Source organism: Heptranchias perlo, chromosome 15 (genome assembly GCF_035084215.1).
Source record: "Heptranchias perlo isolate sHepPer1 chromosome 15, sHepPer1.hap1, whole genome shotgun sequence".
Taxonomy (NCBI): domain Eukaryota; kingdom Metazoa; phylum Chordata; class Chondrichthyes; order Hexanchiformes; family Hexanchidae; genus Heptranchias; species Heptranchias perlo.
The window spans coordinates 46345732-46359765 of NC_090339.1; the positions used below are offsets into that span (position 1 = coordinate 46345732).

General features: G+C 41.2%; 1 pseudogene; it reads right to left on the reverse strand.

The window, feature by feature from the left end:
* Nucleotides 1-534: 534 nt before the first annotated feature.
* On the reverse strand, nt 535-3477 carry LOC137332808 (kinectin-like; annotated as a pseudogene).
* Between the last annotated feature and the right edge of the window lie 10557 nt (nt 3478-14034).

Genomic DNA, 14034 nt, shown 5'->3' on the forward strand with positions numbered 1-14034 from the left:
TAACACACCAATCGGAGTCTTCATGCCTTGCACCAAACCATATTCCCATCTAATTTCCAGAAAAAAATTGGGATCCAATTGTTTACTAATACCATTTAACCCCTTTTTGAATCGGATTTAAGTAAACAGAAAACATAAATACATAGCTGCCTTTAAGAGCAGTTGTTTCTTTCTAAAAACTGTTTAACCATTACGGACAGCATCCGTTGGTAAAACAAAATTATTGAGTAAATGTAAAGTTCACGAATATAATATATTATTATACAATATAATGTCTGACTTAATGACTTCCAGTCCATTTTTACTCTCTATTCCAAGGCAGGTCATCTCCATACCCCGGTCAGTCACATTCTGTTCAGTCTCATCTTTTTCCACAATTGGAATTCTGAGATGTTGCACCAATGCCACACTTTTGCTGTTGTCTGACAGCCTATTCCTTCCTCATTACATTCCACTTGGTATTGCCAAGATGAGGATGACAACCACCTCCATGGTGTACATGTAACAAAGAAAAACCAAATGTTATATCTGTCCTTAAACAGCAACCCTGTCCTTTTTGTAGAGCTTGCACTGGTCTCTGTGATACCAGCTGTACCGTATTTTCCTTCCCCGTTTTTGCATGGCCAATTTCAAATTGGTTTCTCCCAAGTTATCCATAATCTTATATGGACCATCCCTATTGGCTTCCCAGCCACCCCCGCTTTTAAAAAAATTTTTGATCACAGACTGATCCCCTACAGAGTAGCAATCCCTTCGTTCTACCTTAAAGAAATTTTCTACTTGCTTCTTGAGCATTTCATGGTCTTCTTGCAATTCCTGAATTCTTTGCTCATTGTTTTCCAATTTAAGCAACTCCTTTTCCAACAATTCTTCAACTTTCTTGATCTTTCTATCCTTCTCAACAAGAATTTCCTGTAGTTCTGCCACTTGAATAAGTCCAGTTTCTAACAGCTCTTCAACAGTTTTTACTTTTTCACCCTGTTTTTAAAGACCTTTTTGCATCTGTTCCATCATACATAAAGCTGAAGCCTGCTCAGAGATCTGAACCTGCAGTTTTTGCACTTCAGCTGTTAAAGTCTTTTTCTCTCTCTGCAGACTTTGTATGTCTTGTTCTTTGTTTTGTTACATGATGATGTTTGTCTTCTAAAGATTCTTCCATCAACTTTATTTGTTTCTCTTTCTCTGCGATCGTTTTCTGCAACTCACCCATTACACACACTGCAGAAGCCTGTGATGCCATTTGGGCATGAGATTTTGTATCTGAGCACTCGTGGTTTCTTTCTGTTCCAAAAGATCCTGCACTTGCATCTTCAGACCATCATCTGTGGTAGCTCGCTTTTGTTCTGCAGTTACCAGCTGCACAATCTTTTGTTCTAGTTGCTGTTTGTATGCCATGGTGTAAAAGTTTGCTGTGCAAGCTCTGTACCTCTTTGTTTTTATTGCCAATTTCATTTTCGGTAACCAGAAATTTACTTTGTAAATCTTGTTTTGCAGCCTTTTCTCATACTCTGTGCTTACATTCCTGAGATATTTCTGCAAATCCTCTTGCCTCCACTCAACTTCCTCCTACAGCTGAGTCTTGAGTTGTTGAACAGTCTGTTCATAGAAAACCTCCCGGTTCTTTTTCCGTGCCTCTTGCTGCTGAAAGCAGTTTGTTTCCTCTGTAAGTTCATTCATTAATCTGGCATAGTCTTGTCACAGTTTGTTCGACTGTTTGCTCTGAGGCCTTTGCTCACAGCGTCTCTCAGGATCCTGTTTTCTTGTTTCAATGTTTCTATTTGATCCTGGAGCTGGCAATATTGCACCTGGGTTTCATTCATATGATTCCAGTAGCTGGCCTAAAGTTTGTTCTGCAGAGCTCCTAGTTCTTTTTCAAGGGCACTGCGCTGTTCCCTTAGTTTGGTATCAACTACATTGGCTTTCAGCTTTTCAGTCACCAACTCCTGGTTCAACTGTTTGCACTTGTCATTTGAGAGAGCAACCTCACCTTGAAAAGTTTGAAGCAACTTTTCTTTATTTTGTAACTGCTGCTGCAATGCAGGAACTGGATCACATTGTACTCGAGGTTTCTGCCAAACATCTTGGACTACCAGTCTTCCCTTTCAGAATCTTGTTAAGGGGATCATCCTTGCCCTCCTTTTTCAGAGCCATCATCCCCCAGATGACTTTCCCATCTTCCGGTAGAACTCGTTGTCCTCCAGAGGTGGGGCTGAGAACGTGGCAAACTTTCATTGCTTGGGTCCCTGCCTGTGGGCCCCACCTCCCTTTGCCCAGAACTGTCCTCTTACATGTCCTGACTTGCCACTGTTGCCACAGACCTTCTGCTGGCTGCATTCTTTTGAAAAATGCCCTTGTCTGCGACAATTATAACAGACTTCTCCCCATGCACCCTCATTGGCCACAAAGGCTGCCGTTCTTTTCTGGGCCGTATGAGGTTCTAGGTCCTGCTTGGACTTGTACCATGCCTAGAGAAATGCTTTAATGTCCTCTCTTATCCTTAGTCGGGGCTGTGTTGTGGTCAATTCCATGGCATATTGGCGGAGCGTGTGCTCGCATGCTGAGTTAACAATGTTTTTATACTTGTTGATCACCAAGCCCCAAAACATGGGATCGTTCCCACGGAGCTCCGCACGCTGGTTCTGTCCCTGATTCTGATTGTACACCTCCAAAAAAGTCCTCAGGTACTGAGTCGGGTGCTCATCCCTTGGTTTGTGGTCTAGCATCTTTCCCACATCTGCCATTACCCGATTCCCAACCGCTTCACACACCAGCACTGTCCGGGCGACTTGTGCTGAGAAGCCTGGTCCGGTGGAGAAGATATCCGCCAATACCACACTTGGATCAATCCACAAGTGGGGCATGGGTCTGCTGCAGTGCCCGTTCCTTCCTTAACATTTGGGTGGGATCTCCTATGCCCCCATACTTGGGTACTTGCTCCCCAAGTGCACATAGCTCAGTAAGGGTCAGGTTCCTATCGACCTGCTAATCCTCATAATGGTATGTCTTTCATCCTGGGGACGCATCCGTGTCCCCTCTAACTCTGACTCGTTTATTTGCAATAGGAGCCATCCCCACACCCCCTGCTGTTTGAAACCGGGTGCGGCCAGACACATGGTTTATATTACTTTTGTCAGTACTACTAGTGCTACTACTGGACGGAGAGCTTGCCCCTTGACTGCTACCACTCTCCTCCTCCTGTTTCTGTCTGATGGTTTCCCTTTGATCCCCTTCCTCCCATCTCTGGGATGGGGTTGTCCCCACTGGAGTCTGAACTGGACTCCGCTTCTTCCCCATGTTCGAGGGATGGGGTCCTCCACAATGGAGTCTGAACTGGACTCCGTTTCTTCCCCGTGTTCGAGGGATGGGGTCCTCCCCACTGGAGTCTGAACTGGACTCCGCTTCTTCCCCGTGATAGAGGGACAAAGCGGCGACCTGTATTCGTCTGTTCGATTCTTGCATACTTTTCCTCGCTCTCATTTCCTCGCTTAATTTGCACATTACTTCCGTCTTTTTTTATCAGGGTGGGTATCCCACAATTCTTTATCGGCTGTTTTAATATCACTAACAACAAAAACAACCCTCCTTACGAATTTACAGAAAAGTGCCAGGAAAGAAATAAAACAGAAAAGATAGTCAAGGCCAGACTAGCGAGGATGTAGGCCATCGGGTCCAGGAGATTTGTCGGCTTTCAGTCCCATTAATTTCTCCAGTACCTTTTCTTTACTAATATTAATTACTTTAAGTTCCTCACTCTCATTAGCCCATTGGTTCCCTACTATTTCTGGTATGATATTTGTGTCTTTTACTGTGAAGACAGATACAAAATATTTGTTTAACATAAGAACATAAGAAATAGGAGCTCCGCCATTCAATCAGATCTTGGCTCATCTTCAACCTCAACTCCACTTTCCTGCCTGATCCCCGTATCACTTGATTCCCCTGGAGTCCAAAAATGTATCTATCTCAGCCTTGAATATTCTCAATGATTCAGCATCCACAGCCCTCTGGAGTAGAGAATTCCAAGGATTCACAACCCTCTGAGTGAAGAAATTCCTCCTCATTTCAGTCTTAAATGGCCAACCCCATATCTTGAGACTATGCCCTTTAGTTCTAGACTCTCCAGCCAGGGGAAACAACCTCTCAGTCTCTACACTGTCAAGCCCCCTCTGTCATAACATCTCTGCCATTTCCTTATTTCCCATTATAATTTCTCCTGCCTCAGCCTCCAAGGGATTCACGTTTACTTTCGCTACTCTCTTCCTTTTTACATGCTTGTAGAAGCTCGTACAATCTGTTTTTATATTTATTGCTGGTTTACTTTCATATTCTATTTTCTCCCTCTTTATCAATTTTTTGGTCATCCTTTGCTGGTTTCTAAAACTCTCCCAATCCTCAGGCTCACTACTCTTCTTGGCTACATTATAAGCTTCTTCTTTTAATTTAATACTATCCTTAACTTCTTTAGTTAGCCATGGATGGATCACTTTTTCCGTGGAATTTTTATTCCTCAATGGAATGTATATTCATTGAGAATTATGAAATTTAAAAAAAATGTTCACCATTGCTTATCTACCGTCATATCTTTTAATCTAATTTCCCAATTACCCGTAGCCAACTTGCTCTTCATACCTATGTAATTAGCTTTGTTTAAGTTTTAGACTCTAATTTCAGACTTAAGTACGTCACTCTCGAACTCAATGTGAAATTCTATCATTTATGGTCATTCTGCCCCAGAGGATCCCTTACTATGAGATTACTAATTAACCCTGTCTCATTACAAAAGACTAGATCTAAAATAGTCTGTTCCCTGGTTGGTTCCATGACGTATTGCTCTAGGAAACTGTCTCGAATGCATTCCATGAACTCATCCTCCAAACTACTTTTGCCAATTTGATTTGCCCACTCTATACGAAGATTAAAGTCCCCCACGATTATTGCATTACTTTTGTTACAAGCTCCTCTTATTTCTTGATTAATGCTCTGTCCAACGGTATAACTACTGTTAGGGGGCCTATAAACTACTCCCACCAGTGTTTTCTGCCCCTTGTTATTTCTTATCTCCACCTGTACTGATTCTACTTCCTGATCTTCCGAGCCAAGATCCTTTCTCATTACTGTCCTTATGTCATCTTTTATTATCAGGGCTAACCCCCCCACCCCAACCCTTTTCCATTTTGTCTGTTTTTTCGAAAAGTCAAGTACCCTGGACTATTTAGTTCCCAACCTTGGTCACCTTGCAACCACGACTCAGTAATGGCTACTAGATCAAAGTAATTTATCTCTATTTGTGCCATTAATCATCTATCTTTTCTGAATGCTTCATGCATTCAGATAAAGCTCCTTTAATTTTAGCTTTTTACTATTTTTCCCTGATTTGACCTTATTCACTGATGCACTATTACCGTTAAACTCTCTGTCCTTTCCCGACACACTTTGCTTATCTTTACCCAAATCGCTGTACTGCTCTATGACCTTGACTTTTCTCTTTAGATTTATAAATTTACCCTTACCTGAACCCTGCCCCTCCCCAACTTTTTAGTTTAAAGCCCTATCTACCACCCTAGTGATTCGATTCGCCAGGACACTGGTCCCAGCCCAGTTTAAGTGTAGCCCATCCCAATGGAACAGCTCCCTCTTTTCCCATTACTGGTGCCAGTGCCCCATGAATTGAAACCCCTGCAGAGATTATTACCTTTGAGGTTCTGCTTATTAATTTGGACCTTAGCTCCTCAAACTCCCTCAGCTGAACCTCGTTCCTAATTCTACCTATGTATTTGGTTCCTACGTAGACCCCGGCAACTGGATCCTCCCCCTCATGCTCCAAGTTCTTCTCCAGCCGCGAGGAGATATCCTTAACCCTGGCACTGGGCAAGCAACACAGCCTTCGGGACTCCCGGTCGTGGCTGCAGAGAAAAGTATCTATCCCCCTGACTATCCTATCTCCTACCACTATCACATTCCTTTTTACTCCCCGCATTTGAATGGCCTCCTGTGCCATGGTGCCGTGATCAAATTGCCCATCCTCCCTTCAGTCTTTGTTCTGATCCACACAGTTGGCAAGTACCTCTTACCTGTTAGACAAGGTCAAAGGCTGAGGTTCCTCCATCACTGCATTCTGGGTCCCCGTACCTGCCTGATTCGCAGTCACATCCTCCTGTCCCTGACCACTGACCAATTCTAAATTACTACCTGACCTAAGGGGTGTGACAGCTTCCTGGATCAAAAGGTCCAGATAACTCTCCCCCTCCCTGATGCATCGCAATGTCTGCAGCTCAGACTCCAGCTCAGAAGAGTATGAATTTAAATAGAACAAGTAAGCTGCCAGCATTAATTGCCTTGCTTATATCTTGCCAGTGGGGAGAGCAGGAAATCAAGCAGGGCATAGACTGATATGGGCCTTCAGCACCACTTCAAAGGGGAGGGCTGAAAGATTTAAGCGGCAGAGAAATATAAAGAGCACGCCAAGGAGCAAGGAGTTAAACTTAAGGAAGCCTTTCAGGCTTCAAAGTCCTGAAAAAGTAATCGTTAGTCTTTTTTCCAACTTTACCTGACTGCAGCCTTATGATCCCTTTAAGTAGCACTGCAAATGGCCACCTCCCAACCTCTACTGCCCATAGTTTGTGGGTGGGTTGAGGAAGCAGCGGTAGCGTTGCTGATTGACATAAAAATTGCATCTGGGTCCTTACTGCATCATTTGTTCCCTATTTAAATATATTAATGGGGTCCAAACCTGCTTCCGGTGAGAGCACTGGCCACTGAACCACATTTCACCCAAAAATCATAAAGGGCGAGCCTCCAGTGGTAAGTACGGGGAAGTAGCGAGATGAAAATTGGCCTCCATATCTTCTAGACCACCTTCTAATGGCCACCTTGTGGCATTGGATCTTTTCATTCGGCTCCACATTACAACACAGGGCGAGGTGTTTGATACTATCATGGCACTAGAGCAGACTCTAGATCAGCTGGCAGGAAGAGGTTGAACAGAGAATTAATACATTGTTAGCGGTAGATATTCTTGTATTGATTCCAAGGAATCAGTTCAAGTGGTTTCAGATGATAAACCAATTGAACTTTTCTCTCACATTTTATGATCCCTCAGCTACAATACAATCTTGTACCTCATACCTAGTTATCCATTATTTTCTAAACATAGGGGAAGAAAGTGGGATGCCAACTTCAGGTAGCAAAATGAAAAGTTACAAATATTGTGCATTATTATGACTATGTAAATATTTGTTTGCAACCACCTTTGAACTTGTCTTTTGTACACTTGGATTGTCTGTGGTAGCACTATTAACATCTCTCGTGGACAAAGATGTTTCAGTGTTCTGGATGGTTATCAGACAGTTTTTAAACTCACATGCTCTTCCCCTCTGTTTCATTCTTATAACCACTTTGTGATTTACCTTACCTCTTTTGCTCCTTTCAACCTTGGTCCTTGGGAGTGCCTGTACTGCAAGCCTTGGTCTTCACCTTGATTTCTCAACTTTAAAAAAAACTATTATAGACTGTTTATTGTCTGGTAACACTTAGTTGTATGTGTTTTATGAACAGCTACGTTTTACAGAGCAACAATATGGTGATGGGGCCAGGGAATCCAATGGATACCAATATTAGATTGATAGGTATAAATGTCTATGTATAGAGTCTTAAATAAACTCATCTACCTTTGTTGAAATTGTTGCATTCAAAGGCAACAGCTGCCACCATGATGCGGTGCCAAAGGCAGGAGTTGCAGCCTTGTAGCTGGTACCTATGTCCATATTGTTCCAACCCATCAAGTCCTCTTTAAGTTGCAGTGGGGCTTCTACATCATCCAAAAGGATCTGAAAGATTATGTAATCAGAAGGCTGGTAGTGTGATGGAGTAGATTGAGAATGCAGTGAGAAGGGTGTGGAAGAGAATCACCAACCATCACATGAAAAAGAATTGAGTGTAAGAATGTCTGTGCAGGGGTTGGTAAAGAGGTCCACCAATAACCCCAGGTTGGATGGCAATGTTATGGTGGTCAAAATCATGATGATGACTGGCAATCTGCATGATGGGGAAAGCAATAGTTTTTATAGTTAGTCAAGCTCTATTTTGCTCCAAAAATGTTTTCCTCTGTGAAGTTAGGTTTTGGCTTTCTTTGACGCTCTTAAAAATAATATTTTGGAAATTTGTGCATCCTATTTAACTGCTTTTAGTTCATTTTTCTCTTTAAAGTTGGGACATGATTCCATGGTCCTTGCCTGACTGGCCATTCACCATGTGCAAGCACCATGCTATTTGACCATAGCATCTACACATGTATTTCCCAGCAGGGGCTACTAGTGTGTACGGATTATTTTAACCCAGTGACACAGAAGCCAATTGTAGGTCTGCACCATCCCATAGTCCTAGCTTGGGTCAGCTCTCTCATCACATAACAAGGATTAGGTTATAGGTATATTTGAAATCACAAGCTTTCGGAGCTTTGCTCCTTTGTCAGGTGAAGTCACTTCACTTGACTTCACCTGACGAAGGAGCAAAGCTCCGAAAGCTTGTGATTTCAAATAAAGCTGTTGGACTATAACCTGGCGTTGTGCGACTCCTTACATTTGTCCACCCCAGTCCATCACTGGCATCTCCACAACAAGGATTAAGCCTGGCATCTTCTTAGTCTATGTGATTCAGTAACACATTAAAAGAGAATTGGATGGCCGCATCACCATCACTGCTAGACAGCCAGGGAATCCAATGGATACCAATATTAGATTGATAGGTATAAATGTCTATGTATAGAGTCTTAAATAAACTCATCTACCTTTGTTGAAGTTGTTGCATTCAAAGGCAACAGCTGCCACCATGATGTGGTGCCAAAGGCAGGAGTTGCAGCCTTGTAGCTGGTACCTATGTCCAATACTCATCCCATAGATGCTACACACACATATACTCATCACTTAACTCCAACAAACTGAATTGCTCCTGTAAGGTGTCCGATAGTTCTGGGTATAAAGGTTACTGACACAGCACCCTAATACTGCAGCAAATGCCACCAGGAGGAGCACAGCACAATCCAGCCCTGTCACCACAGCACTGATCTGCCAAGATAAACTGGGGAAGGCAGTGAAACCAGCATATCTACCACATTCTTCCACCCTCAGGATAGGTGCATTTCCTGAAGGTACCAAAGGAGACTTGCTTCTGTGACTGGGATCCTATCAACCAGTAGGGCATGAAGTAACCCATTGGCGCAGACTGCAGCAGCCAACGGGGACGGAAATGCCCAGATCAATCCTACATAAGTCGGGCTCGGACCCGTCTTATATTGTTTTCTTTTTGCCATGACAGTATCCATCCCATTAAATATATATAAGCAATCTCCCAGGTTTTTATACGTTGTATTTGATGTTAATAAAGCCGTTTAAGGACGTCGACATCTAAAAACAGCAAAATGCAAAGAAGAGAATTTAAATTCTTAGACGCTGATTTTTTGTGCAATGAGTTCCTTTTGACTTCAGTGTTTTTTTCTTTATGAATTATCGGACTGTCCTATGAGTCCTGCAACCACATTTTAAAAACTCTTGGCAATTTCATTAGTTTGTGGTTAGGCTTCCGTTGTGACGTTTTGACGAAAAAACAATTCTAACATCCCAAACGACTTTAGAAAAACCAGCGAGACCCTAGTGCAACAATAACGGGCTTCCTCTGATCCTGATCCCTGCAATTGCAAACAGTAATTCGGGTTTATTAAAAGCCTTTCCCAAGAGCAGAAATAGGAACTACCTGGGACGTCAATCTTTCATTAAGATAGATGAACATTGTCAATATTGCCATCTACTTAAAACGAAGTATTTTTAATAGGGACCTGATACAGCAAGAGCACATTTACAATGAAATTAACATTAGATCCAATTCAGTGGAACATTTGATTCAGTTACTTTACTCAATGTTAATTAAATAGTGCCGTTAATTAATTAACAAGTCAGTGGTAATTAAAAATTCTGTAACAATATATTAAACGCTGTGAACAATTCACAAAGGAGACTTGCTTCTGTGACTGGGATCCTATCAACCAGTAGGGCATGAAGTAACCCATTGGCGCACAACAATGCAATGTTTATAAAGGTTCAGCCAAACAAAAAATATTTGTTTAATCTTTACGCTTTCTTAAATCAGTACGCTACTTGCTTCAGTCAAATGCAATTTACTGCAACTCATGTTAGAAAACATTTCAAACTTATTCTGTCACTTTAAGTTATCTTTCAGACAAGATGTACGCGCACTATTTAACACCTCTCCACCGAAAAACCACGTTTTCAGCGAATGAGGTTCGATCTAACCTGCCAAGAGCGTCCAGCGGAGCCCCAGCCCTCTATCTCTGCTGTCGGTGATACTCTAATGTCCTTCAGTGACTGGTGCAAACACTTCAAGCGAGTGCTGCCTGGTTTTATGCACCACCGACATCAGCACTTTAGAGATCGATTCCAAAAAGAGGACCTGCAATAAAAGGGAATTATTGTTAATTCAATGCATCAGCCTCTTAACCTTTATCGAAAAAGAAATGTAGGAGTCTTGTAAAATGGTGAGCTAAAGGAGCAGGACCTGTTGCACCCAGTGCTGAGGGGAAAGCTCATTGGTCTGGCAACATAAAGCTGTATCGTAACAGCAACAAGTCAATTCACATTTAAATTAATGTGGCCAACATTTCTGGTTGAAAGTGAACAGGGATTGTGTAGTGTCGGCTTAAAAGGTATGGTGTGTGTGTGGGGTGGGGGGCTGCAATAGTTGTTCTGGGGGTCCCATGCCATCTAACAGTGATGGTCAAACACAGGTGCAATGAGCTGTTATTCTAGGCTGCCCAGCACACACTTAGCACTAATTGGTAATCCATAATTAGAACACCCAGAGGTTGGCATGGAGAATGGAAAACATGTCCTGTTGGTTCAATAGGAGTGCTCTTCTAGGGTTGGGACAGAGTAGAAGGAATTCTAATCTAAATTGAAAGACCCTATAACTGACCTGGCAGTGCAGCACTTCATGTGACACTGGGTGCCTGAAATTGGAATGTGTTCCATTTCCCACCATTGATATCCCTTACCTTAACGATCACAAAATTCACATAAAAAGTACAAAAATTCTTAAATGGTATAAGTCCTTGCCAAATATTCACAGAGGTGCAGCAGATAACTCTGGAATCTGCAAACTGCAAAGCTTACTCTTGTAATCTATTCACTGAGCAAATTATATTTATTGAGAAAGGAATTGAATGACAATAGGAAAACTTATAAGTTTCTTTTGTGACCATACAAAGAGCTGAAATTCAGTCAGAGGGTAATATATATCATCTCTCAACTTAATAACGCATTCATAAAATGAAAATTGAAAATAGACATTTTCTACATTTTGGAATAACATTTTCTCACAGATTCCCAATTATAAACTTAAAATCGAATTCTTGTCTGAAGATCACAGGATGAATACAGATGAGGAAGGCCATTTGACTCATTTTAGTGAATCAATCCAGAAAGAACCTACAGTTACCCACATCAAAGTACACAACTGTTTCATTAATGATTCTAGGATTTGTTTTGCTGCCACTGAAGTAAAGTATTGATCACTCATTGTGTGAAGAAGATTGTGCTTGTAATCAATAATTTCTCCAAAAAAATCCATCTAAATTATCAGGAAGCTTGCCATCTGAGAAAATCAATAATCTCAGAAGTTTTTTTCCTATGTTTTATACAGTGTGTCTTGCAGGTAATCTGTAGATCCATCTGTACAAGGTTGAAGGGGCAGAGTTTCCACTCATTTACACCAGTCATTTTAGTGCGTTCTAGTGCTACATTGGCCAAACTAATGCAAAACATCGTGGAATTTTAAACATAAATGAGTTAAGCCCAAAACCACTTACGTTCATGTTTTCCGCAATCTTTTACACTAGTTCAAAATTCAATTCGCCCAGATCAGGCCCTGTCCAAAAACTGGCCACGCCTCCAGCTCAACATTGCGAGATTCTGCCGATAGCTCTGGTTCGGGAAGGCTCTTCAAATTGCGTTCATTTTCTTGGACGCACAGGCACTAATAGGCACATTAGAAAAGTTTATTCATATCAAAAAATAATTAATTTACTAAGAAACTGACTAGTGTACACCAATTAAACTAGTGTATGGTTCAGTATTGTTTTTTAAATAATTTTCAGTGATTTTAAATCAGGTTACTCACAGGTGGAGGATGGGACACTCTTACAAAAATGCTTATTTTTGTTGATAAACCCATTTTCAGCTGTATTAATAAAACTGCACTAGGTTACCACTCTTAAATACATCAAGGAATACTTTTTAATGGAAACAAAAAAAAATTACATTCTATTACGTTGCCCAATTGAGCTGGTTCATTGAAGGTTTTATGTTTGTGATTATGCAAATGAATTTTATCGGAAACTTGAACTGTAACCTAACCAGCGCAATTTTGAGCACATTTTGGCCGCAATTTCCTGACTGCACCCAAAGCGGAAATTCTATGTTGATATTCTTATTTAAAAAAAACTATATATGCAGATGAATAAGAATTTTCTTAAAAACTAAATCTTCAGAAAAATGCTGTAAAAGTGACTGTATTTATACACAGAGGATATAATTATTCATGCATTATACCAATTTATAGTTGCAACTCATAAAATATAAAAGATTCTGAATGAGGTCTTAATGCCCATTGGAGTACTTTTTAATAAAGGGAAGGGACTAATGTGTAAGAAATTGCTTCATGGTTTGGGGCAGAATGCAGGGTAAAACTCAATGAATTATTAGTGTTGACTTTCTGAGGCCTCAGTCATTACCAGACTTTGTAGTTATGTTACAGCACCATGTGTAAGAGCATCCAGGACCAGGAATGATGTGGATCCCTGCTCAACATAATGCTAATTGCCCAAGGACAGACCTACTAATGTCATTTGAATGAGTTTTTCAGGCTGGGACATTGTGATTCTCTGGATTTAAAACACAGGGACCATAATTCAAGTATATTCAACCAAAAAATCCTTAAAATAATAAAGAAAAATTGATCATGTGGTGGTTGACCTTCTTATTGCACCATCATCTTCTTGCTTTTGAGGCTGAGTGATGAAACATCATAAAGAAATTAGAGATAAAAGAGGCCATTGGGCCCATCTAGCTTATCCTTCCATTCAAACCTATAATTCCTGCATAACAGTATCTAACTGGCTCTAGAATAACTCTGGTGCTCCCTTACATCAGTCATGAAGTTGCCTTTTATCAGTTTGTACCTATATCCCCTTGTCCTGCAGTTGTCCTTTAACTTGAAATAGTGCTGAGGATTAAACTTTTCTGTTCCACTATTATATACTTCGATAAAGTCTCTTCTCATTCATTTCTTTTCAATAAGTATAGGAGGCATCATTACCGTATCATCTAACACATATGTCTCTGTCCACAAATTGCTTTATGCAGATTATTCCTTATTCTTTTTCTTAGGCTACAGTCCTCACCTTTCTTCCCCTCAAGCCACAGCTTTTGCCTATTCCCCCACCCCTATCTTTGGAGACTCTGGCAATTACCTCATACAACAACTTGCATTTATATAGCACCTTTAACATACAAGATGTCCCAAGACAATTTTCTTGGGGCACATATCCTGATTAGAAGATGTATTGCTACTACCAGCTTTCATACTGGTACTTATCATAACCACATTACCCCAACCGATTGGGTGGTTAACCCTATGTGGCGGAAAGGGTGTTAAAGATCCCATAACCCATCGATAAGAGTGGGGGGAGACCACCCACACCCATCAGTTGTGAGTACCCCACTGGATGTCAACCCAGAATTTAGAGTCAGAGCTCCAGTCTCTACTTGCCAAGGCTGACTGGAGCAGGGCTCGAACCCAACATCAACTGATTCAGAGGTGGGAATGCTAACCACTAAACCAAAGGCTCGCTCAAGGCACTTTACAGAGAAATAATAAGAGGAACGAACATTGATGTAGGTTCAGGCAGATTCATTATCAAAAATGTCAAACATCATCAGTAATTCCGTGATCAATTGGCAGTGATTT